This window comes from Herpailurus yagouaroundi, unplaced genomic scaffold (assembly GCF_014898765.1).
Source record: "Herpailurus yagouaroundi ecotype Mexico unplaced genomic scaffold, PumYag 195, whole genome shotgun sequence".
Taxonomy (NCBI): Eukaryota; Metazoa; Chordata; class Mammalia; order Carnivora; family Felidae; genus Herpailurus; species Herpailurus yagouaroundi.
In genome coordinates this window covers 8,089,455-8,115,824 of record NW_024412426.1, presented here as the reverse complement: position 1 = coordinate 8,115,824, position 26,370 = coordinate 8,089,455, and the positions used below count along the sequence as shown (strand labels likewise).

Here is a 26,370-nt window from a genome sequence, read left to right as displayed (position 1 = left end):
TCTTTTTTGCTTAAACAGGTTTCTTAAGAACCAAGGTCAAGAATTTCTCTGTTGAATCTAAAAGGGGAAAACAGAAGCCATCACTTCTCTCTTATCCAAATGATCATAAATAAAAATATTATTAACAAAAATTATAATAACTATCATAATACCACCTAAAATATGTTTCCCGTGTTTTATACATGACCTCTTATTTCATTTTTGCAGGAGTTCTTAGAGATATCATACTCTACATCTTAAAGATGAGAAAACTCAGCCTCAAAGGAGATACACAACTTGCTTAAGATCACACATCCTTTTAAGCGAAGGAGCCAGGATTTCACACTGGTTGTGTCTGATTTAACACTATAGGAAAGCAAACACTACTGAGCCCATCTTTACCCTCTATCTTGTTCACTGACCCCACCCCCCCTCCATGTGTTCCAGGGCCCCTAGGAGATTAATATACATGCCTTAAAATGCCTACCAAGGCTGAGATGGAGGGAGGCTAGCTTTGGCCCTCTGTAAGTTTGCTCAAGGTAACGTATCTCTCCCTTTCTTGATACACAGGTGGTGCCGTGAGATCTAATTAAATGTTAGATGTCAATTAGGTGCATGCAAACCCTTTGGTCTCACTACAGTGTCCTTCGGCACATTCCCTCGTTCTATAAAATCTGTAGATTAAAGCCCAGATTTCGCAGAGAATAACTCTGCAGCCGGATCACCATCTGCCTGATTCCCCGGCGCCCCCACCCCCATCAGTAAGTTACCCTGAATGAAAGTCTATATCAACTGTATGGCGTGGCCTCCTTTCGTGTTTTCAGTCTCAAAGTGCCTTCTCAGTTTAGGGAATACTTTGCAGTCCCTCCTCCACCTTCTATGCAAATGCAAATGCAAAAGCCTATGCATTTTTTCAGGCTGTCTCTCTTGACTCCCCTCTGCCCCAACTTGTAGCAATAAGATGGTTCTACTTCCTTTGGCAAAACTTATTTTCCAGGCAGAGAGAGGACGTTTGCTATGGTCCACCATCGATTAGGGAGAAGTCCAGCCCGGAATTCTGGAACAGAGACAGGCAGGCCACCAGCCACGGAAGGCCTTTGCCTGCAGAAGCCATATGGAAGAAGAAAATTCTGAGCCAAGCACTAATGAAGAGGAAGGAGAGGGAAATCAGGGCGGGGGCTGGGAGAGTGGGGGTTAGGCACAGCTGCTTCAGGAGGGGGACACTGACCATGGATCTTGCATGTGCTGGACACACCCGTCACTCATGCCAAACCCATCCAGTTCAACTCAGCTGTCTGGCAACTGCCCTTTAATGCAACGAGCAAACAACTTGCTACATTGAAGGTTTCAGTTAGTGTCTTTGGCCAAGTCTCAGCGGGAACCAGCACAGACAACCATGGGGGGGCTGGAGGCCCCAGTAGCAGCAGCCAGAGCCCAGGCTCGGCTCAGAGTGCCAGCCAACTGGGCGCATTATCAGAACCCTGCTGCAAAGAGATAAGGAACGTCCTGATCCAGCCCCTAGAAGAGCAGGACTTTATATAGCAGCCTGTGTAGGCTGCAAGGGAATGTCCTGGCCCCAGGCCTCCCAAGCCCAAGCAGAGAGGGGAGTGGGTGGGTGAGAAGCCAGGAGCTTATAAATAACCTCGTGTGCGCTGATGGGCTCAGTGGCTGTGTCTTACCAAAGCCTGAGATCTTGGGGAGGAGGGGTCACCTACAGATCGTTTTTATCTTCTTTATACTCCTCTGTATTTTCCAAGTTTTCCACAATGAACTCGAGCCCTTCTTTCAGTCAGCAAACATGAACACCATGTTTAAAAAGTGAAAAAGAGAGGCACAAAGGGAATTCCTTGAGCTAGGAATTCTGGTGACCATCCTTCTCCTGCTCATGAGTCCCCAGTCCTGGACCAGTCAGTCCTGTCCCCTCTTGTCTGATCTCTCCCAGAGATGCCCTACAGGTGCTTGCATGGACCCATTTCCCCTCTCCTCCAGGGTTTCTGCATTGCCCTTAACTTCCCCGCCCCCACCAGTTCAAATGTCACTGTTCTTGGCTTTGTTGTCTTTAGATAAGACGCCCCTGTTCCTCGTCTCTGCCTGGGTGCAGAAAGGTCACTTAAGTATGTCTGTCCTGCCTGCTTCCTGGCCTCCTAATGCTAGCTTAGTAATGGGGGCAGGGAGGGGGGAAGCCATGATATTCCTGTATAGAGAATGTGCACTTTATGCCTCAGACTCCTTGTCTGTAAAATGGAGGTAATAATAACACCTGCCTCACAGAAATGTTATTAAGAATAAAATAAGAGTGAATGCAAAGTGCTTGACACATTAGAAATGCCCAGGTTGCCTCCTTCTCCACACCCACCCACCCCCTGAAGGACCATACTTACCAAACTTGGCCAACCTGACTTTCATTGTTTCCAAAAATAACTGCTCCCAGGAGGTGTGAGGATTCACCATCTTGACACTGGTAGTGATTCAAAGCAGGAGTTCTAAAAATGCTTCGGGAGGTGGCAGGCTCCTTGGAATAATAGCCTTCAAAGTGCCTCCTTATAAGGCAGCAGCCTCATTTGGATGTGTGAGTCATGGTTGGGCTGCTAGATAAACAGATAAAGGAATAAACATGTTGTTACTTTGTAGTAACGCCTTATGTAGTAGTCTGAGTTCAGCTCATGACCCTGGGGCAATGTTGAGGAGACAAAAGTAGGCGAAATATCAGCCAATCCCTATTTTTTGAGCAGTGCTATGTGCAAAGAGGCATTGTGCTAGGATTCGAAAATGAAACATAAACCAGATATGAAAGAGAGGCTGTGAAAGAGAGGCCAGTCTAGCTGAGGAAGTAAAATGCAGATTCAGACAGAAAGCTCACTCAGCAAACAGGATATGAACCTGGCAGGTGATAAGGTGGAGAGTCTGGAAGAGACCTTCCACAGGGTTCTGGAGGTCAGAGCAGGTCTTGTGGAGAAAATGAACATCATTAACAAGTGAGCACCAAGCCTTGTAGTTCCCAACGCAATCAGGTTGGTCTGAGAGAAAGGATCTCACACGTTAATGTCAACAAGGCATGGCGCACACCTAAGTACACCATCTTGTTTGATCCTGATAACGGTATTCTGTGGTGTTATTCCCATTTTACAGAACAGAAAACAGCAGCTCAGAGAAGCTTGGAGAGGTAAAGTTATGTGCTGAAAGTTACAACAGCAGAGGCAGAATTGGAACTAAGTTCTGCCTGCTCCACAGCCTCTGCTCTCGCTTCTGTCACCTGGCACCACTGAGACCTCCCTTAAAGCTGTGTCCCAAGACATGGGCTGTCTGTGACCAGCATTGGAGCTCTCATTCCAAGGCTGTGGCCTTCCAACAGAGAGGATGCTGCCCAGAGAGGCTAGCAAATTCTTTGGAGCTATATCAACATTGCATTGCCTGCCAATATCATGAGAGAAGACGGGGTGACTTCTAAAGCCCAGATCAGAATAACTTTGATGACATTTTATAGTTTTAAATATTTAAGCCCTTCCTTCCACATACCAGTATTTTTCTCAAACCAGAAACTCATCCCTTTTAACACCACAACAACCCATAATGAGCCGCATGAGCTTTTCAGGAATGACATGGGAATAAGACAGGAACAATCTTCTAAAGGTGATTTTTGCCCCCAGCTTTAAACCATTCAGTCTTGGAGGACTTTTGCGACATAACAAACAGCACCCGCCAGTCAGCATCGGAAAATTCCTCAGATGCACCTGGGTGCAGCCGATACTGTCATCCAAAGGGCCGATATATCATCCATGACCCTTGGTGTTATGCCCAAAGTCAACTGACACCAATATTACACAAAACCTAAGCATCCCATTCCTGAAGGCATCAAACAGCAATTATTGAGCGCCGGGCTCATGGTTCTTAAAACCAGTTTGAAATTACAATCCAGTAATTCTCACATTTCTATATAGTCTATATAACTATGTCCTAATCATGAAAGAAGATGGGAGAGCCCTTTAAAAGAACAGTGTTATGGACTGTTACATTTCCCACCACCACCACCAAAATCCATATATTGAAATCCTAACCCCCAATATGACTATATTTGGAGATACAGACTTTCAGGAATTAATTAAGGTTAAGTGAAGTCATAAGGGTGGGGCCCTGATTCCATAGAACTGGGGTCCAATAAGAAAAGGAGGAGCTCCTGGTGACCCTTCTGTCTGTCTGGCTGTGCACAGAAAACAGGCCATGTCCGGAGGACCCAGCAAGAAGATGGCTGTCTGCAAGCCGGGAAGAGAGGCCTTACCAGAAACCAAGCCCAATGACTCCAGAGCTGTGAGAAAATGCATTTCTGTTGTTACGCTCCCCAGTATTTTGTTATGGCGGCCCAAGCTAATGCAAACAGGAACTCAGGCTGTAAGGGAGCCATAAAACCAATACCCAGGGAATCAGGGCAGGGGACGGGGTACAGGTCATGGAAGCGACTTCCGCTCTTTTGCTGGGAGCACAGTGTTGGAGAGAGTGTGAAACAAATACCATTCCTCTTCCATGAATTTAGTAATACTAAACCTGGTCCAGGAAGTGTGACTTAGGTACACAGTAAGAGTGGCTTCCAAACCCTGCCTCCAGGATGAGTCACTGTGGAGCCTGCTCCACAAAGCCGAGTGCCCAGCGGAAAGCTGATGATAACCTATACTCTCTGGAGGCAGACAGATTCTGAGAGTCAGGGAGAAACTGAGCCAGGTACCCTCAGTGCCTTTTGCCAAGCTCATTAAATTGTTAAACCACTAGGGAGAAGAGAGGAAGGGACAGAGAGAAGCCAAGAGTATTATCCTAATCAAACTCCCTCTGTATGGAAACATGAAGAGAGGGGAAAGAACGTTCCTCTCAACACTCATCCTAGTTCTGTTCCAGGCAAACACATACCCCTCTTCAAGGCTCTCCAATACAGTACAACGTGTGTCCAGCTTTCAAATAAACAATAAGATTCACAACTTGCAAAGAAACTCCCCTTATTACACACATACACACGCACATACTTAAGCAATCCTAGGACACATCCCACATGGGAGGTGGAAATGTCCAGTTGCAGAAACTGGGTGAGCTAATTTGTGGCCCTAGTTCAGAAGGGCACAATAAACATGTGTTGAACATGGCTTGCACCCTTACAGCAGTCTCTTCCTCTTTTGCTGGAAGATGGGACCATTCATTCATTTTTTTTTTTTTAACTCAACAGATATTTGCTAAATGTTTATTATGTGCCAAGCATCGTGCTAGGCTGATTGATCCGGAAAACAAGAAGCCAAGAGATATTGGCAAACAGCAGCCCTAAACCAGCTATTTGCCCAGGACACCTGTGCCATAGTCCTTGTCTCCTCCCCAGCCCTCAACCTCCTTACCCAGTCAAACACCAAGTATTGACATTCTATTCTTAATGTATCAAAACCCCTTTACTTTTTTCCATCCTCTCTGTTCTTCCTGGGCCTAGGCCATCATGTTCTCTTTCTTGGATTTCTGCAGCAACCACTTAACTGGTTTTCCTGTTTTCAGACTTAACTCTCATACGATCTAACTGCCACACCACAGTGCACAGTAAGAAATTTGGCGTCACCTAAAGATCTACCCTTTGTCTGGGTTCCTAGGAGGAAATCCCTAAACTTGCAATTTTCACAGCAAGAGGAGTGTCTTTGTTATTCAACGTTGGGCCCTCATTTATGCTCATGAGATGAGTCAGAGTGGGGCTGGCTGAGTCTGAAAGACCAACCAAGTGATTGTGGGTGGGGCTTTGGGCCATGTGACAGCCTGACCTTCAGGGAGGGGAAGTAGCCTGGAGCTTAAGTTCAACCATATAAGTTATTATGCAATCAACCATGACTAGGTAACGAAGCCTCAATAAAAATTCTAGGGGCGCCTGGGTGGCTCAGTCGGTTAAGTCGGTTAAGCGTCTGACTCTTGGATTTCAGCTTAGGTCATGATCCTACAGTCATTAGGGCTCGTTCATAGGATCGAGTCCCACACTGGGCTCCACCCTGACAGTGCTCCCTTACTAAAGCTTGCATGAACTAACGTGGTTGGCAATACTTGTGCCTATTCATGTAGAGATGCTGGGAAGTAATGCATCCTGAGGGCCTAGAAGCTTCATGTTTGGAACCCTCCTGATTCCAATTAATTATATCCTTGACTAAGTCCAATTTATATCTGTTTATTATTTTTTTTTAATTTTTTTTTTCAACGTTTATTTATTTTTGGGACAGAGAGAGACAGAGCATGAACGGGGGAGGGGCAGAGAGAGAGGGAGACACAGAATCAGAAACAGGCTCCAGGCTCTGAGCCATCAGCCCAGAGCCCGACGCGGGGCTCGAACTCACGGACCGCGAGATCGTGACCTGGCTGAAGTCGGACGCTTAACCGACTGCGCCACCCAGGCGCCCCTATATCTGTTTATTATAATAAAAGTGTACTCCTAAGTATAACACTTTCCTAAATATCAGATTATCAACTGTGAGGGTAGTCATGAGAACCCTTGAATTTGCAGCCAGATGCTATGAAGAAAAGGTGATCCTGGGGACCCTGAACCTGGGGCTGGTGTCTGAAGTGAGGGCAGACTTGTGGGGACTGTGCCCTTAACCTCAAGTTGACTAACTCACTGCACACAGCCAGAGGGGTTTTCTAAAATGGGACTATGATCACATCACATACCTGCCTAAAACCTTTGAGGGATGTCTCCTTTTCTCTAGGATGAAGTCCAATGCCAAAATACGGGTCCCAAGACCTCTGATGATTCTGGCCCTACATAGCTCCTCAGTCTCATATCCCTCATATCCCCCATTCCCCTGCAAATTTGGTATTCCAGCCACACTGAGCCACTTGCCACTCCCTAAGCCTTCCATGCTCTCTCATTTTTTCAGATCTTAGAACATGTGGCCCCTCATCCTATAATATTCTCTCCTTTCTGCCTTTCTCCCACACCCTTCTCTTAGCTAACTCCTAGCAGTCCTTCAAATCTCAGCTTAGATGGCACTTCTTCTGAGAAACCTTTCCATATATCCTCCACGAAGTCAGAGCTGGGTGCTCACTCCTCTCAAGGGACTTAGCCCATGTACTGAAATGGCCTGGTTACTGGTCTGTCTCTCCAATCAGACCACGAACTTGCCGAGCATGAGGACTGTGTTTTCTTCCCTGTTATATCCCCCAGTAGTTAGCAGACTAACACAGAATTCCAAAGAGAGAAATGATACCTTTGCAGAGAAGAAACCCAGTAGACATCAACATGACTGGTGGTAAATGAGTAACTACACAGATGGGTTTTGGAAGGGTCTCCAGTCTCTTTGGCGGAGATTTGGAAAGCACCCTGGTTGTATCCAGTAGACAATTACAAGTTATCTTCCAAGATGATTCTGCCCAAAGGTTGTTAACCTTATTTCATTTGAAGTTGATTGTTGTGGGTTTCAACTTTAGAGGATAATTTTTTTTTTAACTTTGTCTACAGAATTCTAAGAGAAGTCCCTATCTTGAGGTCTGTACCAACTGTGAATTGCCCTTTGGACGTTTCTTTGACCTATCAGTGCTATTTTACGTTTTCCACTCCATCTACAAGGTTATATGGCATTTGTGAAGACAGGGACAACAACAATGTGTTTAAACATAAATAATTGGATGATTTATTAAAGCAAAATTGATTACCAGTTCATACATGCCATATGCATCCATCCGTGCTTTCTTACTAATCAATACTTGATAAAGCACTTGCTGATTAGGTGAAATGGCATCTCTTTTTCCCTCCTTTTAGCTTTCAGTTAAAGCAATCAGCACAGACTTTTTCTTCCTTTTCCTTCCTTTCCTCTTCCCTTTCTGGCATGGAATAGTCGGCACCATGGCCCCACCAGGTACTGACAGCAGGAGAGGGCTTCCCTGTGGAGGCCCTTGGATGGCATACCTACTGGTGCCCAAGGACACAGGATGCTGGAGGGTGGGGGCAGGAAGTGGAGGTAAAAGATACAGCTGGTATGATTGGGAGATTGATTGTATTAAGCAAATAAGTAATCGTATTGAGCAAACAGGTACACATTGAGGATAATGAGAGCCAGGTTGAGAAAGGAATTGCAAACCTAAAGAGGGAGAGAACAATAAAGAACCATGAACGTGGAATGGAATTGGATGTATAAACATCAGCTTATTTTTTTAAGTATATAAATACAGGGATATATAGAAATAGCTACAGGTTCCAGTATGTGTATATACATATTTGTGCATATACATACATGTATTTCCTAGCTCCCTCCACCAAAAGGGTCTAGAAGCAATGACACCCCACTAACAATAAACACACTAGGTGGCCAGATCTTGATTCCTAAACACCATCCTCCACTGAAAGGAAGCAGTTCTCCCTGGGGAAAGGGGTAATCCAGGCTGCAGCAGGAAAAGTACAAGATGAATCTGAGTCATGTTGTTGTATCAGACTGCCAACAAGTGCTGAGATGATGGGGGCGTGTCAGAAGGATGTGGGAGCATCCTGGAAGGAACACTGGCCGTGTCTGAGACGGTCAGAGTATCAAGATAAACAAGGTTGGCAATGGAATACAATCTACTGAATAAAATGAGAGCCCTTACTAAAATAAATCTATAAACAAACACAGAAAATGGGAAAGCTCCTTATTAGAGTAACCTGCCAATTAACAGAAGGAGAAGGAATGATGGAAGTAGAAAACAATCATTTGGCAACTGTCAGAGTGGTGGGTGCAATAAACAGAGAGAAGAGCAGCCCGAGGAGCCACATCGAGAAAGTTGTTAGCCCTGCCTGGAGACTCAGGAAAGGCTTTATTTGCAGAGGCGTCATTTGAACTAGTCCTTGAATGAACACATTTCGACCGGGCAGGAAAGGTCATTCTCTACAGATTAGGGAGAATTGGAAGATGTTATTTCTAGTTATGTCATAAATGATTAATAACTTGCCAAAGCCCCAGGGACAAGTTTTCTCCAGTCCTGAATATTCTCTGTGATATCTCATCACACCGCACAACAGGATTCCTTCCTTATATTCTTTAACGTAATTATATATTTGAAACATCTTCCTCTGTTCATTTTCTGATAACATCTGGAACTCCAACATCATGGTAGGGCTTCAGCCTCCTCACTCTCTTTTTTTGGTCTTTTGCTCTAGGTATATCGTTAAGAATTTACCTTCTTCCTACCCTGTTACTTCCTGTTTTCCTAACTTCAGGGGCTTTTTATTCGTTGGGGTGCAAGGTTTCATTCTGCCTTGAAGCACTCTTCCCATTAGCTGGGGGATTTTTTTTGACAAGAAAGGTGTATCTAAGTCCATTTTCTGTAAAATCTGTCACTGCCTAAGTGGTACCCTGCTGCTTGAGGCCTCATCTGTCTCCATGGCAATGTTCTGAAACTATTCTGCTTGTGTAAGTTCAAGGCCCATCAAATCACTTATCATAACAGAGCCATTGTAGCCCACCAATGCACACACATACACGTTCCATGCATCACGGCAACATTCACAAATGCAGCCACGGTTTGTATTCGTTTCAAAAATCCTTTGAAACGGACAGGCCACTCATCAGCTGACTCCATTTACTCATTCACTCGTTCATTTATGTATCCAGGCTTCACGGAGGAGACACAGACATAAAAACACCTCCTCCTGGGGGGTTGGGGGTGAGAATCAGGGATGGCTTCACCAGGAAGTGGCCAGCTGAGACCACCGAAGAGGAAAGGCTTTCCGGACAAAAACAAAGCATGGACAAAGGCATGAAGATGTGAATGAACATTCGAGGTAACAAAGGAAAAGTGTTTGATAATGAAGCAGAAATGGGATGGAGGAGGAATGTACAGAGATGAGACAGAACTGGTGCTAGAGAGAGGGGTAGCACTGAGGTCCTGAGGGGCTGGTAGAAAATACTAAGGAGTCTGCACTCCTTAAGCAATGAGGAAGGTCTTAAGAGGAGGTGCAGCATTATCAGATTTGCATTCTAGAAAGCTCTCTTCTACTGCTGCCCCAGGTTCAATTAAAGGCCCAGAGCCAGGAACAAGCCAGAAACAATCTGACCAGAGATCAACTTGGGGGGTGTGCACAGGAAAAGAGTCAAGCACCACTTAAGAGGTAAGCCAGGTTCGACTGCATGACCAATTAGATGGAGGAGTGACAGACACCTTGAAGATGGCTGGGCCCATGTGATGTCAAAGAAAGAAGCATAATGGGGGGAGAAGATGAAGCACGTAGTTGGGGACAAAGATATTCTTGTCCTCCACTTTCCCCACACCTTCAATTCTCTATCACAGGGATAAAACAATGACAAGCTAATCCCCACTGAGGTAAGATGTAAGGGCTTAACATGTGACACCCTCCACCGCCACCCCCCCCCCGCCCCGGGCGCCCCGCCCCCCCCGGCGTCACGCTTTCAGTTAATAAGAGAGTACCGTGCAGCCAATGCTAATCAAGGGAATGACTCTCCTATAGTGAAATTCTGGGCAACGTGACGGGCAAGTTGGGGGATGTTTTCAGGTGGGGAGATCTCCCCAGCATCCCTAAAATCCCATCACAGAGGCTATGGCTAAAACTCTTAGTGAAGAGAATGCTGTTAACATTTCATCTTCATTCCAAAGAACCCCGTTCACACCATAGATAAAGAGATCTTCCTCCTGGGCAGGCTTCTGCTCTCTTAGCATGGGGTGATGGGACGGCAGATGTCACAGAGCTATGGGGTCACTGAGTTCAGGCCCTGGCCCCGCCATTTACTTGTTGTGTAACCGTGGTCGTGTTACTTAACCTTTCTAAGACTCGATTCCATCATTCATTAAGCAGGGGCTCAGAACACCTGCCTCTCAGATTGGCGTGAGCCTCGATGTAAATGGCAAGGTCGCAATCCACATTAGTGCCTTCTTGTGCCACCTCACCCCTACCCCCACCATCTCCTTTCAGATTTGAATCTTCATCAGTCACCCTCGCTACCTCCACCATTTATCACAGTATCTTTCAACACCCAATTCACTTGGAGAAGCCTCATTCTCTACACGTTCATGGGCTATTAGCTGCCCTGACAACTTCAGGTGATGAAAAGCCACCGTTCGGGCTTGGGCGGCAGGCGCTCAGAGCCCGGCCGTGAGGGCTGTGCCCCAGAACCGCCTGCAGGAGGCAGCATCGGGCAGCGTGAGGCCAGCCGGGCCGCCTCCTGAAAACCGCTGGAACCCGGCTGGGAGGAACCGCCGAGGAGGCGCTGGAATTCAGACTCCAGGTGACAAAGGACCCAGTTTACGCACGCGGCTCTGACACTCGGCCTCCCAAGGAGTCGGGTCTTTGGGGAACAGGGGAGGAGGGAGTGGTTTCGTGAAAGCACCCCGGGCCCCGGCAAGTCCAGCGAGGTTTTTCCCACACCCACACCTGGACTTAGTTACCTCTGAGCATGGCACCCGTCCTCCAGAAGCAAAAGGCATCTCCTCCTTCCCCAGCCTTAGGGCCCCTGTTGCAGACGCCCCTTCCTCCACGATGTGACGGGATGAGATGGGGAGCTAGCTCCCCCACACGCAGTTTTAGCAGCTCACGTGCTCAGCCCCATTCGGGAGTCCTGGAGGAGACAAAAGGAATCAAGGCACACAGCTCCTGACCCTCCGGAGCTATTAACATTGTTGAAGACGGGCAGATGTGAAACCGGAGAAAGACACAAGGGTACACGTCCTCACTGCTGTTTCTGGGCGGGCACGGCCGGAGTCTCCTTGTTCCCCCAGCCCCAGGGCACATGGCCTGGCCCGGAGTGATTTTTATGATTTGTGAATTTATTTACATGGAAAAAGAAAGGGACAAACTGATTAAAACCACCCAAGGCTGCCCAGAATGTGGGATCACGGTAGGGACAGATGACCTGAGCTGTGGAAATCGGGAGAAGGGATTTATTAATGCAGGCGGCATTAAGCGGCCTGCAAGATCTGGGGGACTTGGTCACTGGGGGCCTCAGAGCTCAGAGCCAATGAGAGACGGTCGTCACTAACTCTCCTGTTGACTTGAGCTGGGGTGGGGAACTGCGATGTCACCATGACATCACCACCTTCCAGGAATCACTGAGTCAGCTTGAGGCCGCAGGCAGGACCCACTCACTTCCTCCAACAGCGGGGGCCACTCCCCACCCCCGGCGAGGCTTTGAGCCTGGGTTTTCACCACCATCCACCAGTGCTCAAGACAGTGAGGGCCTGGCCCAGAGTCCGTCAGCTGGGCAGGGACACACTGGCGTGGTGCCAGCGGCACTCACTCCCACGGCGACCCATGCTGTAGGGTCCGCTGAGGAGAGAGGTCCCTGAGGAGAGGTGGCCGTTTCAGCTTTTCAGTCACTTGTACCTCCTTGGGAACAAACTGAGGTCTTTCTTTCTTTCTTTCTTAAGTTTATTTATTTTGAAAGAGAGAGAGAAAGAGAGAAAGCAGGCACGTGAGCAGGGGGAGGGGCTGAGAGACAGGAAGGGAGAATCCCAAGCAGGTGCCACACTTCAGCACAGAGCCCCACATGGGGCATGCTCTCATGAATCATAAGGTCATGACCTGAGCCAAGATCAAGAGTTGGACACTTACCCAACGGAGCCACCCAGGCCCCCTGACAAACTGAGGTGTTTCTAAGGAACTAAGTTGTGAAGGAGGAATTAGGCAGGAGAAAGTAAGGGGAAGTTGGGGCTGGGGGAAGAAGTATCAGAACAGAGGTGGGGAAGGCTTTAAAAAAAAAAAAAAACCTTGCCCACTTCACAAAGGAGGGTCATTCCAGATACAGTGTCATACCTCAGTCAGCATGGGGAAGCAGGGGGCTTGTCCGGGCCCACCGCTCTCTTGTAAGGTGGGCAACTAGACGGCCATACTCATCCAGTGGCCGGAAACCCAGGAACAGGGCCAGGGCTATTTGTAGCCCTCAGGTGATGACTTTCTCTTGCCCCTTCCTCCCCAGGTCAGACCCTCCCCTTCCCTGTTAGAGGATTGAACCCAGAATCTGTGCATACTATGTCAGAGTCTATTTCGCCTTTTCCTTAAACCCAGTGCTCTATAAGCTAGTCTTATGAAGACAAAAATTAACCAGTAGGCAGTAATAAGATTTTATAGCATGGCGAAGGTCCTGTACTTTCTTCCTCTCTCTCTCTCTCTCTCTCTCTCTCTCTCTCTCTCTCTCTCTCTCTCTCTCTCTCTCTCACTGCCTCCCCCCACCCCATACACACACACACACACAACCTGCTGTTTTGATCTTTTATCGTATTCTTTCACTTAATGCCAACAAAAGCCTACCAGGTAAGTATTGCCATTTCATAGACAAGAAAACTGAGATTCAGAAAGGTGGAAGAAATTTTCCAGGGTCACCCAGCTAGTGGGTGACAAAGCCAGTCTCAGAAGCCAGGGCTATCTGATGCTAAGGAGCTGGGGCCTTACTACTCAGATACTCTGACTCAAAATAAGAGCCTCTCCTGAGTCATAAATTATAAAATTAGAATTTCACTCAGCAAGTCACAAAATCTTAAGGTTGGAAGACATTTTAAAGGTTGTCCAGGCAGATGTCCTGAATTACCTGAGTAATGTCCTGGCTTCTGCGTGGAGACACCAGCTCCAGAGAATGCATTGTGTCCTGATTCAGCCAACGCCCGCTCAGAATTATTAAACATTTCTTTTGGGTTTGAAGCTGAAATCTCTCTCCCTGTAATGTCCACACACTGAGTCTGCCCTCAGGAATGTGGAGGACCTTGAGTAGTGTGTCACTCCTGAATTGTTTTTCTCTAGACTACATGCTCTAGATTCTTCTTACCTACTCTCATGTGGCAGTTTCTCACTGTCTGAACGGGGTCTGTTTCGACAGGTCAGTCTCACAGTGAGACCCCAGCACAACTCCAGTGCTCCGGAAGGGAGCTGACCAGCCCAGAGAAGAATGGGACCAGACTACAACCCCTTCATTTTATCTCACAGAACTTTTTGTTGTTGTTTTCTTTTTTTTTTTTTTCCAACATTTATTTATTTTTGGGACAGAGAGAGACAGAGCATGAACGGGGGAGGGGCAGAGAGAGAGAGGGAGACACAGAATCGGAAACAGGCTCCAGGCTCTGAGCCATCAGCCCAGAGCCCGACGCGGGGCTCGAACTCGCGGACCGCGAGATCTGACCTGGCTGAAGTCGGACGCTTAACCGACTGCGCCACCCAGGCGCCCCTGTTGTTGTTTTCTTTTAAGTGTTTATTTGTTTTTGAGACAGAGCATGAGCAGGGAAGGGGCAGAGAGAGAGGGAGACACAGAATCTGAAGCAGCTCCAGGCTCTGAGATGTCAGCACAGAGCCCTACGCGGGGCTCAAACCCACGAATGGCAAACTGCGAGATCGTGACCTGAGCCAGTCAGTTGCTTAACCAACTGAGCCACCCAGGCACCCCCACAGATCTTTTTTTTTTTAATGTTTATTGATTTTTGCGAGACAGAGACAGAGCACAAACGGGGAAGGGGCAGAGAGAGACACTGAATCTGAAGCAGGCTCCAAGCTGTCAGTGCAGAGCCCGATGCAGGGCTCAAACCCACGAACCGTGAGATCATGACCTGAGCTGAAGTTGGATGCTTGATTGAGTGAGCCACCCAGGCGGCCTTATTTCACAGGTCTTAATATTTTGGAGACTCATTTTGCTCTTGTTATGAATGAAAACCTTTAAGTGCCTTTCCCCTGTGCTGACCCCTAAGCCACATCCTCTCCCACCCCTTGTCCAGCTGGGTTTCTGATGTTCACGACCTGCTCTCTCCACGTAGACCATGCCTAACAAGTACTCCTGGGCAGTCTGGCCATCCCTCTGCCCTGGTACCCCTGCCCCACCAGGGTTCAGCCTCACCTTCCCTCTGGCGCCAGCTCTGTCTACTCTGAGACCCTGCCAAGGGGTCCCCCTGACCCAGTCACCCCTCAACAGGCATGCTAGCTTTTAATTGTCTGCCAACTTATGCACCCCCAGGCGTCACCTGGGAAGTTCTGGAGAAGAAGCAAGGAAGGGCCACGGTGTCGGGCCCTCCCTCTGCTGAAACACAATCTGCCAGCATTTCCACTGCCATGCATACCCTGTATAGACACCTACAAGGGGTTCTCCTCCCACTGATCCAAATCTGCTTTCTACTTCCTGTCACCCCATCTCAGCTGTTTCCACCACCTTGCCCCCCTACCCCCATCTGTGGCTGGTGGGCAGGGCACACAGTGCCTCACCCCCTTCTCATCCCTTCTGAGTCTTGCTCTAAGCTCCTCTAGGCACCAGATGAATATTTCTACAGGACAGGTACTTCCTTTGTGTCAACGACTCTATTCTCAGCATGATGGCTTAACGCATTGCTCTATGCTCAGACCCCCAAGCCTTGCTCTAGATACAGAAAGGGAATCTTCTTGAAAAGTAGAAAACCTTTTCCTTCTCAAGAACCAGGCTCTCAAGATTATTGAATATTAGCGTGGTATGGATTTTTTTTAAACCCAACTTAAAACATGAAGCCGAGCAAGACTTCTTTGTTCCCGGATGGGGCTCCCCTGAAACCACAAACCCATTTATTCAACGAGTAGGAAACTCTTGGTTCCTGAGAGCAAAAATCCAGTATTCCAATCTGAAAAATAATTTCTTGTTTCTTCTTTATGCCCAAGACAAACATCTGAAAGAACTTCCCTCTTTTGCATCCCATTCTCCTTACAGTCTTCTGTCCTTGCCACCAAATCCTTCATGTGTCCCAAATTCCGTTTCTCCTAGATCTCCACTTGACTCTTAATGTTTGTTTATTTTTGAGAGAGAGACAGAGAAACAGAGCATGAGCAGGGGAGGGGCAGAGAGAGAGGGAGACAGAATCTGAAGCAGGCTCTAGGCTCTGAGCTGTCAGCACAGAGCCCGATACTGGGCTCAAACCCACCAACCATGAGATCATGACCTGAGCCGAAGTCGGACACTTAACCGACTGAGCTACCCAGGTGCCCTCCTACTGGACTCTTCATAACTACTTCTATTAGTGATCTTTTGAGGGTCTGTTTCGCTCACTCATCATCCCGCCTTGTAACATCATGTTCACATCCTCCAAAGGTGTGTTCCCATCTGCTCATCTCACTGGGCTTTCAACACAGGTATTAGCATATTAAAAAATATTTTTTAATGTTTAATTATTTGTTTTGAGAAAGAGAGAGCAGGAGCAGGGGAGGGGCAGAGAGAGGGAGAGAGAGAATCTCAAGCAAGCTCCATGCTGCCAGCATAGAGCCTGACTCAGGGCTCAATATTGGAAACCATGAGGTCATGACCTGAGCCAAAACAAAGAGTCCAGACCCTGAACCAACTGAGTCACCCAGGTGCCCCGGCATTAGCATATTTAAAACCAATTGAACTGTGATTATTTTCACCCCAGCTGTATTACTCTCAATGTACTTAATATGGATGGGAAAGTGGGGCTTGCTGTATAAATGACATGGCCCGATTTATTATAAGCAATTATAAGCATAGATGCAACAAGGTCTAAACCAATGGTGACCATACCTCCCTGCCACTCTCCTGGAAACATCAGCCCCTATACCACTCCCATCAGATACTAACTCCAGCACCTGGACTTCTAAGCTTCATTCTCATTCAACCCATCAGTTCCCTCCAACCACCAAGGCCTCACACAACTGCCTTGGCCTCAACTTGGAGCCAGTCCTCAATCAGCAGGATTCTGTGGGCTTATGCAGCCTCCACCCTCCCCACCCCCCAAATCTCTTCCCACTCCATAAAATTTCCCAGTCACAGAAGCACATTTTCATTTGCTTTCTCTAAGGCATTTCAGATTCGTTCATTCATTCTGCTAACATTTATGAACACCTTCATCATCAGGCACTGTTCTGGGCCCTGCAGCTACAGTGATTAGCAGGCTGCACAAAGCCAGGCTTTTAAATTTTTTTTTTCAACGTTTTTATTTTATTTTTGGGACAGAGAGAGACAGAGCATGAACGGGGGAGGGGCAGAGAGAGAGGGAGACACAGAATCGGAAACAGGCTCCAGGCTCCGAGCCATCAGCCCAGAGCCTGACGCGGGGCTCGAACTCACGGACCGCGAGATTGTGACCTGACTGAAGTCGGACGCTTAACCGACTGCGCCACCCAGGCGCCCCAATCCAGGCTTTTAAAATTCCATTCTGGTGGAGGAGATGCCGAACACACAAGGACACAGTGAACACACAAGAGCACCGTAGATTGTGACTGCATTCTTCGAAGGAAAGAAACAGGATCTTTGTAAAAGAGCACAGAAGATGGCCCTTAAGAAAGGAAGATCAAGGAAGATTTCTCTGAGGAGGAGGCTAATATTTAAACTGACACCTGCTAGGGGCACCTGGGTGGCTCAGTCATTTAAGCATCTGGCTCTTGGTTTTGGCTCAGGTCATGATCTCATGGTTTCATGAGTTCAAGCCCCTCGTTGGGCTCTGTGCTGGCAGCATGGAGCCTGCTTGGGATTCTCTCTCTCTCTCTCTCTCTCTCTCTCTCTCTCTCTCTCTTCCTTTCCCTCTCTCTCTCCCCCTCCCCAATTTGTGCTGTCCCTGTCTCAATAAACAAACAAACTTTAAAATAAAAAAACATAAAAATAAAAATAGACACCAGCCACATGAGAAGAGGCAGCAGGGCAGCACGGAGGAAAAGTGGTCCAGACTAAAGGGTAGTCAAGAGCAAAAGCCCAGCACCAGGGAGGAGCCTGGAGGCAGGGAGACACCCCCAGGCCTGGCAAGGTCAGGGTAAGAGCTGGATTTCATACTACCTGCTGGGAGGCGACATAAACTGATAAAAATGGTCAAAGGTCCCTCTGGCCACTGTGTGGAAAATAGAACTAGGGATTGGAGCAGGGGAGGGAGTGGGGAGGAAAGAAGCCATCCAGGCTATCGCCCTTATCTCCACAAGAAATAATGACCACGGTGCGGGTAATGGCGATGGAAGGCAGCGGAAAGATGGAAAGACGGAGGTACAGTCTAGAGGGAGGTAGATTGTAGAGATAGGACTGACTTCCGTCATATTGTCGTTGTCAGACTTTAGGCAAGTGCGTGAAGGAGTATTCACACTGGGAGTCAGAGAGACAGGCGAGGAGTCGGGACAGGAGTCAGAGACTGGGGCCTGGGAGAGGTGCCCTGCTGTGCACAAATGATTTGAGTGAAGAGCTGAAAGCCTTCTAGAAGGATCAGTAGGGGTGGGGGTAAGAAGAGGCAGAGGTGTGCCAAATACTACAACCTGAACTTTGAAAGAAGCTGTGCTTCTTGCACAGTGTCATAACTTGTAAAGTGTCTGATGGGGCATTTCCTGATATGACACAGGTCTGTTGCTCTCTCCAATTGTTTCAGTGTAAACACGAGGATGGGAGCCACACGCACACATTTCTAGACCAGCTCCAGAACTTGCCTGTATTTGTAACAATGATTCTGCGAAGGAAAGAATTCCAAGTTCCTAAGAAGTGACCTATAAATAAACCCTTGGAGCACAGCTTGTAGGGAAGTTACTCTGCCTTACCCCACTGAGGCAGGGGGGGGGCTAATTCCCTTTTCACACTTCACACTTGCCACAAATCTGCTTTTTCTTACAAATCAGTATTTCTGCTGCTTACTCATGTTCAGCTTGTGGCCAATTATGACACTCTAGGATTTATTTTCTTCTGTAGTGTTGCCCAGAAGGGTTTAAGCTGTTAGTGTTTGTGCCAATTCATAGTAGAATGGCCCAGAGGAGTCATAGCAGGAAACATTTTTAAGAGCCCTTTAAAGAGAGCCATACCTCCTTATAAGCAAAGGCTAAAGAAAGTAAATTATTTTAGAGTCAAGGGTGAAAACAATTCCGTTTTTAAAGACCTATAAATGTAACCCAAGATTTCCCAGACCTGCCAATCTGAGACACAAGAACAATAGGAATGCATATTTGGCTGGTTCTGAACCACATTTGTTCTAGGTCCCCCCTGAGACTCCCCACCCAGTATATCTCTGGGTGTCTCCAGGAGGATGCTCAAAGTCTCCAGAAAGGACAGTGGTCAGGAGCTGAGACAGATGGCACTCCACTGATGACCAGGGGTATGAGCCTCAGTTTTCTCATCCATAAAACGCAAAATGTAAAATACGAACGCAGGGATAAATCTCACCTCAAGGGGCTGTTCTAGGGACAAAACGATCTAATACCCACAAAGGATCAGAGCATGGTGTCCAGCATCTAGGAACCATTCAATAAGGAATACCCACCACTACTGCAGCCATCACATCACATGATCATCAATACCCACACTACTCCCCCACAGCAGATCTCTCCCCCCTCCCCTGACCAAGGCATTCTTTCCAGGCCCAGCTCCAGATTACCATGCCTCAGAATCCAGTAGCAGCTCCCAAGGATCTCTGCAGTCTTCACACAAGTGGGCTCCTGGCCAGCCAGCCCCGCCAGACATGCCCAGGCTTGTCTCCCTCACTCTCAACCTCAGGCCGGACGGCCGACAGACCAACTCAGAGGTCCAGGAACACATAGGCAGAGACACAGCACTAGCAGTCCTGCCACTCCCTGCCACTGGCTGCCCCCTCCCACAAGGCATGCTGCCTCCCAGGCCCCCAGGTCAGGAGACCACCAGCCCTAAAGAAACTGGCTCCTGTCAGGGATGGTAAATGGAGGCATGAGCCTTCCTGAGAGTCTGTGAAATTGTTACTAGGCCCTCAGAGGGGTCAAAGGTGAGAGCCAAAAATAAATCACCTACAATAAAACCCAGCAATTGGGAGAAAACAGCTGGGGGCACAAGGACACCTGGTGCGGAAGACAGAGGAGAGGTAGAGGTAACACATCAGCTCCCCTCAACTCTTCCCCCGCGAAAGCCCAGTGCTGCCAACACGAAGCCAAAAAAGAAAAGCACTTGAGGCAGCATCCCCTCAAATGCCAACTCTGTCATTTGTAGAGTGACCTTTGACAAGTCTTTCACCTTCTGGGGAAGCACAATTTCCTCATTTAAAGCCAGGAGGGCAGCCCACGCTGCACACCCACCTGCAAGGAGGCCACTGCCGTCACCTTCACCTTGACTCTGCTCAGTGGCACAGTCCTCTTCGTCGTCCCTGTGCACTTGCTGTGCACGCTGGGGGCTGTCAGGCCTGGAGAGTGAAGGGGGGCAGAATACACCACCCCAAAATAGGCCACTTGGAGTAAGGATTTTCAGGTGAAAGCAACTGAGCTCTCTGCACTCCTGCTATTTGCCCAGAATCAGCGCATACATTTACAAGAGATCCCTTATCGGCCCAGAGAAGGCACCAGAGGAAGCTGCACAAACTTCACCAACCAGCCCTTATCTTCTTCCATTAATTTCCCCGAGATATTTGCCTTCCCAAGTTCCCCACTCTTGGAAGGCTACAACCCTTTTCCTTTGTCTCATCACTTTTCTACAAGTGTATTGTTCTTTTGTTAAGATGCTCTAGAAGCCCAGGTTCTGCACACCCCTTCGGGTTACTCATCACTGAGTGCTCCCATGTGCATGTGAAATGTGTGATAACCATGCGTCTTTTCTTTTGTTAATCTGTCCTTCGTCAAGCTAATTTGCAGGGCCCCAGTCAATGCACCTATGGCGCGCAGAAGAAAAAGAATAATTCCGCCCCCCCTACAAAAGCAAAGCTGGTGGTGGCCGGAGAAGTGTCGCTCTTGAGGGAAGAAGAGGCTTCATCGCTCCCAGGGGTGTGCACTTGTAATGCAGGCCAGGACCACAGGGGAAGCCCAGAGCATAGGTAGGCCCTTAACTCAGGAAGAGGAAGAGGGGACCTCCTGGGAGGGACACCTGACCTCCTTGAAGGACAAGCTGGGAGTGCAGGCGTAGAAGATAAAAGACCTTCCAGGAAGGGAACCGGAGGCGGGAAGGGAGCTATAAATGCAGGGTTTCTCTTGCGGGAAGGAGTTGTGAAGTGAGTGGAGAGGCGAGAAGCCAGAGGGCCTGGTGTGAGTGGGAAGGGAGCTCTGACTGGAGCCCATGGGACTAGGGAGTACCCTGTCCAGGCCAGGAACAACAAGCCTCATGTGCTTCAGGACACAGGCCACACTGATGTCCCTGCAGGGAATGGAACCAGGTGGCAGGGACTGGTTGGGAGACCACCGCGTAAGTCTGCCGAGAACAGGGGCCAGAGCAAGGCAGCTACGACAGAAAGAGATGAGAGGGGAAATGGAGAGAAGCCACCGGCTCAGGTCCCGCAGGGAGGTCAGGCTGCAGTGAGGAGCAATTTGACAGACCCGTGGGTCTCCTTCTTCCCACCGCACCTGGTGGCTTCCACGCCTTGCTTCCTTGAACAAGACCAGCCTGTGACTAGCAAAACTCTGCAAACAACCCCGCGGTGGGTCAGTGGTGCCCTGACTGCAAGATAGAATCGTCTAGGGAGCTTTTAAAATGCCAGTGCCTGAGCCAGTCTCCAGACCCATGAGATCAGAATTTCTGGGGGTGCTTCTGTTCTCCCAGAACAGTTTCTCATCCCCCTTCACTGGACAGTTTCCTACCTACCTGTCGTCTTAGCTGAAACCTGCTTCCTGTGCAAGGACGTTCAGACTCCCCCTGGCCCTATGCTATTCTTGCCTGTGGATGCCTCTGTGCCCCCAACTCTCAGTCCCTCAGGGGTGAGACTTCGGCTTATGTATCCTTTATCTGACCCAGAGTAGACACTAGATACACACTTATTGGATGAAAAAAGGGAATGAGTGTATCTTTTTGATAAGCTGCCTCTTCCTAGACCTCTACCTCCTCATTAAGGATGGAGACTAACCCAAATCCAAGATCTGGGTTCAGTTTTTAAGCTGTTCAGGTGGAGTGTTTGAACAGAGGTCAAGAATTGGTGAAATGAGGGACCAGGAGTAGTGAACAGCCTGGATGACTGTCTCTTTCCCCTCTCATGCAGAAGTAAAGCCAGGAGAAGGAAGCTGTCTCTTTTCTCCAGGTCAGGCAGGGCCATTGGCATACCCCTTGAGCCAAAATGCCACCCCTGCCCCACTGCTGGCCTTCGTGTCCCTGTGGAAGGGTGGACAAGGTCTTCCTTGAGAAAACCAGAGGAGCAGGTCTTGCAAGACGAGCCTTCTAGGGAAATCCTTCATCTATAACTTCCCTGAAGGTCTGAGGGACCCACATCTGGGGGCAGGGACTGTATAGTTATCTTTGACCCTCAGCACCAGCTGGTAACTGGGCCCCACAGCTCCCAGGGCATCTAACGTCCTGATGCCACTAGGAGATACAAAATGTAAAGGCAATCCCAACCAATGAGCTCAGCACCTCAGGGGAGAATGAAGCAGACAGACATTCAAGATGAGGTTTTGGGGTTGATTCTCAGGGAGCCCCTGCTATTCCCTGTGGCCACCTGGAAGGCGAGCCAACAACTGACCTCACCAGGTTCGAATTCGGATCTCCTTTCTGTCCCCTCCCCCACCGAAAACACCCCTGCTCTGTGACTTCCCCATTTCTATCAACAACCACGCCATCCCCCCAGCCAGAGCTGCATTCCGCTCCGTGTATGATTGATTCCTCCAGGCCGCCCGTACGCCTCTCCACCCGTGCCCTCCCCACTGCTCACAGGGTGGCCTCACAGCGTGGCCTCCCACCGTGGCCCCACCACTGTCCCTTCCTGCTCAGCTCCCCTCTGACCACTGCCAGCATAGCCCTGACCATGTGATTCCCTTCATCAAAACTTTTACCGGACTCCACCCCCTAGAGAAGGAACCACAACCCCCATGGTGCCTTCAAGACTCCACAAAATGGCTCCAGCTTGCCTCCCGGGCTGGATCTCCTTCCAGTCGCCTGGTCACGTTCCGCAATCCGCACCAATCCCCACACGGGCCCTGTGCATCGGTGCCTGCTATTTTTTCCATCCAGAAGAAGCATCACCCTTCCAAATGTCAAAGTGCTGCTCAGTTTTCAAGGCCATTTCAAAGGCCCTCCACGAAGCCAACCCTGACCCTACCTTGCACTGTACTCCCATCAGGCCTGGCCAGCAGCACAGCTCAGTGGAGAACCCCAGGCCTCTGTGGCCCAGTTTGAACGGTAGCTTTGCCCTCTACTAGCTGGATGATGGTGGGACGGTCTCCCTGGGCCATGATTTCCTCGCCTTCCTGGTTGCCTGTGAGGACTAACTGGGCAGCACTTTACCAGTGCTGGATAAATCACAGTTGATACAAAGTTGCCTCTGTTCCTTCTTCAGGAGGCTCCGCTGAGCCAGCCGAGAGCCCCGGTGCAGACACACCTGAATGTGAACGGACATCTCCAGTCAAGCCCTGCTTGTTGCCAGCTGTCCATCAGCTGCATCTGGTGCCTTCCTTGCTAAGCTACAGCCTGACCTTCTTCAAGGCCCAGGAGCCCCTCTGGCCGTAAGCACATCCCCCATTGCCCACCCTGCTCCTCAAGGCTCCTCAATGAGCCCTTGAGGGCCCAGCAGCACCAGTGCCATGACGTGCACGTCCACTTGGGGGTACCCCCCACCACGAGAGCTGCACAGTGCTTCCCAGAGCCTCCAACCAACCCATGATCTTCAAGTGACTTTAATAGAGGGGAAAATCCCATGTTGATTGGTGTTAAATGGACCAAGGTGCACTAAATCAACCACATTAGCGGTATGCGTTCTCCCGGCCCTTGGTCATGATTTCATTCGGTGTGGCTTTCCTGCTTCAAAGAAGGTAACAGTGACTTAGTCCTACTTTCCAGATGGGACCAGAAGACAGACGCTGACAAGGCCTGATGCAGAGAACAAGGCAGATTTCCAGGAGAGCAAGAGGGTGAACACACATCTCAGGGCCAGGGGCCAGGGAGGGGGGCAGCACTGCCGTGAAGAACCCCAGGAGAGCCAACAAGCTGAGTTCTGAGAGAGGTCCAGGAATGGAGGCTGACAGGAGAAGTGCCAGGGGGAAGGATGCTTCCAACCCAAGGCCAATTTGTCCTGCCCCCAGCAGAGAACACAGACCACCTTCTGTGTCCTTCCTGACTTCCCAAATGCAGGCCCCGAAAAGCACAAAGCACACTTACCACTATTTGTGTCTGTTTTACTCATGCCTGGTGGCCTGCATGGAGGAGAAGGGATATTCTGCCACCTGCCCGGGGCCAACTCCCTCCAAGCCACTATAAATTCCCATCTGTGAAATTCTTTAAAGTCCATTCCCGAATGGCCTCAGAAACGCACACTTTTACTCCCCAAGTGAACCACATCAAAGGGCATTCAACACAAGTTTTCTTCCCAGCCCTAGAGACCAACCATCACATTCCTTTCTGAAAGCCTTCTGCTGGTGGCAGTTCTGACGGGGACCCAGCCTTGGCAGCTGCTGGGCAGGGCTGGGCTGGACCCTGGGGCTACTCTGACCCGAGAGCCAGGCTGCTCTGTCAGCCGCCCCCCCTCACCTACAGCTGGCCAGGGAAGGGCCGCCAGCCCACACGCTCTCACTTCCTCTTTCCTAGAACAGAAATAGGGCAGCAACTTCACACATCTGACGTGGAGAGATTTTTATACACCTTTTCCTACTCCTGGACTTCGTTCTTCTCTGTATACTTTATACCCTCTTCCGCACCACTCACGTTTTTCTCTCCACACAGCTCACTCTCACCCTCTCTCTCTGTCTCTCACCTCTTCCCCTTTTAGCTTACCTACCAAGACCCTTGCACACCACACCTGTTCTCAGCTTTCTTCCTTCCCTTGTGAGCCTGCCCCCTTTCACGCCCCAGACCCCTCTGTCCCTTCTTCCTGAGTCCCAAGCCCAGAGTGCCCTCCACCTCATTCCCAGGCCCCATGTCCTCTACCTCCAGCTTCTCCTCAGTTTAGAAGAGAGCTGGCCAGAGAAATCTGTCTCCTCCGCCTTTGCCCCGCCTCCGCCCCCCCCCCCCCCCCCCCGCACACAAAAGAGGACAGAGGCACCAGATGGCCTGGTGCTAGCTGAGGGGCTCAGGGAGGCTGCCACCCCACAGAGGCCCCTGCTGGGCCTTCGAGCTAGTCCAAGCTGCTGCCCGGCCCAGCCGCCCAGCTGGTAGAGGAGTGGGGCATTGGGCCAGCCTCCTCAGTACACGGCCAGCTCCCCCTGCCAACTCCCCCTGCCCAGTCTGCCCCTGGGCCAGTCCGAGGGGAGGGGGGCATGCTCACCAGCTGAAAAGCAGAAACTGTCACCGCGTGTCAGAGCTTCAAGCACCAGGGGCCAGGACCAGTGGCCTGTGCGGACACTGGCTTTCTCTGGAGGAAGAGTGCCTGGCAGTCTGCTCTTTCTAGGGGACAGGCTGTGCCAAGGAGGGGCCTCAGCAATGGGTGAGTGGGCCACAGAGAAACTAACTGTCCCTCAACTCCCCGCTCAAAAAAGGTTTGATAATGCGGTGAATAGTGTTAATGGCCACCCTTTATTCAGTGGCTAGGTGAGCCAGGCACTATGCTAGGTCATTTACTGTACTATCTGTAATCCTTTAATAGTCCTGCAGGTAAGTATTTGGATCCCCATTTTACAGACAAGGAAACTGAGGCGCAGAGTTCAATGATTTGCATCACAGCCAGAAAGGCATTTAACACAGATTAAAGCTTCTAAGTCAGATTCCTTAAAGCTTGCTAAGGTCACGTTCCAAAGGTGGGTATCTACTCTCTCTTGTTGCTCCAAATGTCCCTCGAAGGGCTTTAGGGAAGCCACACGGTGCGAGGCAGAAGCTCCCAATGCTGGCTGGCCACTGCAAGAGCCTGAGGGACTTTTTAAAATATCAAGATCCCCAAGCCCCTCCTCTGAAGGTTCTCACATATACCTACCCTCTCCAGGTGACACTTGTGTAAGAGCAGGGGCTGTGGCGTCCGTGAACTCAGGCTCCCATTACCAGTCACATGACTTTGGGAAATGATGCTTCTATCTCTCAGAGCCTGAGTTTCCTAGTATTGAAAAAAAAAAATGGAGATAATAATGTTTATTTCACCGTGTTATGAGTAGCGTATGGTGCTTGGCAAGATGCCAGGCATACCATAAGTGAACAGTTAATGTCAGCTCCCTTCCACTTCCCTATAGAAACCTGAGGTTCCAGAGTCCAGACTTCAGAAGGCTAAAGAGAAAGGGGCGTAGCCCACGAATACTGCTCCTATTACGCTGACCTTTGAAGATTCATGCCTGAGTAAAAGTCCATGCACCCTGACCCAGGGTCAGCCGGCTCCCACAGAGCTGCAGGACAGACTCGACCACAAGCCAACATGGGATAGGTGATTTCCAGGGGTGGGACATCGGCTCTCAGAACTTCCCTGGAAAGTGCTCGAAACTGACCTACTCCACCCATGAAAGATCAAAACCCAGCCTTGTTTAGACTTTCTAGAAACCTGTCAATCCATCAAACCTTCCCCTAGGCTACCTTCCTTCATGCACCAAGGGACGTATGTCCAGAATCGCCTTTACCAGCTGCCCCTGGGGACAGTGACAGGCTTGCCCCCAGGCCCAAGCCCTTCTGCCTTGTCCAGCTGCCATCAGCCCCTCAACCAGCCCAGGGTGCC

At 49.4% G+C, this 26,370-nt stretch overlaps 1 long non-coding RNA gene across 4 annotated transcripts in view; it reads right to left on the bottom strand.

Annotated features, from left to right (window-relative positions):
* The window catches only part of LOC121011804 (uncharacterized), a 68,040-nt gene extending 41,953 nt beyond the window's left edge, over window positions 1-26,087 (bottom strand). For 2 of the 4 annotated variants that reach the window (XR_005781770.1, XR_005781772.1), the window contains exons 1-2: window positions 13,488-13,801; window positions 11,353-11,522 (exon numbers count right to left, since the gene is read on the bottom strand). This is a non-coding gene — a long non-coding RNA (uncharacterized LOC121011804). Of the gene's footprint in view, window positions 1-2,374; window positions 2,568-11,352; window positions 11,523-13,487; window positions 13,802-25,647 lie in introns of those variants that run through there. The other 2 variants (XR_005781771.1, XR_005781773.1) reach the window with 2 other exon arrangements.
* Window positions 26,088-26,370: the final 283 nt, after the last annotated feature.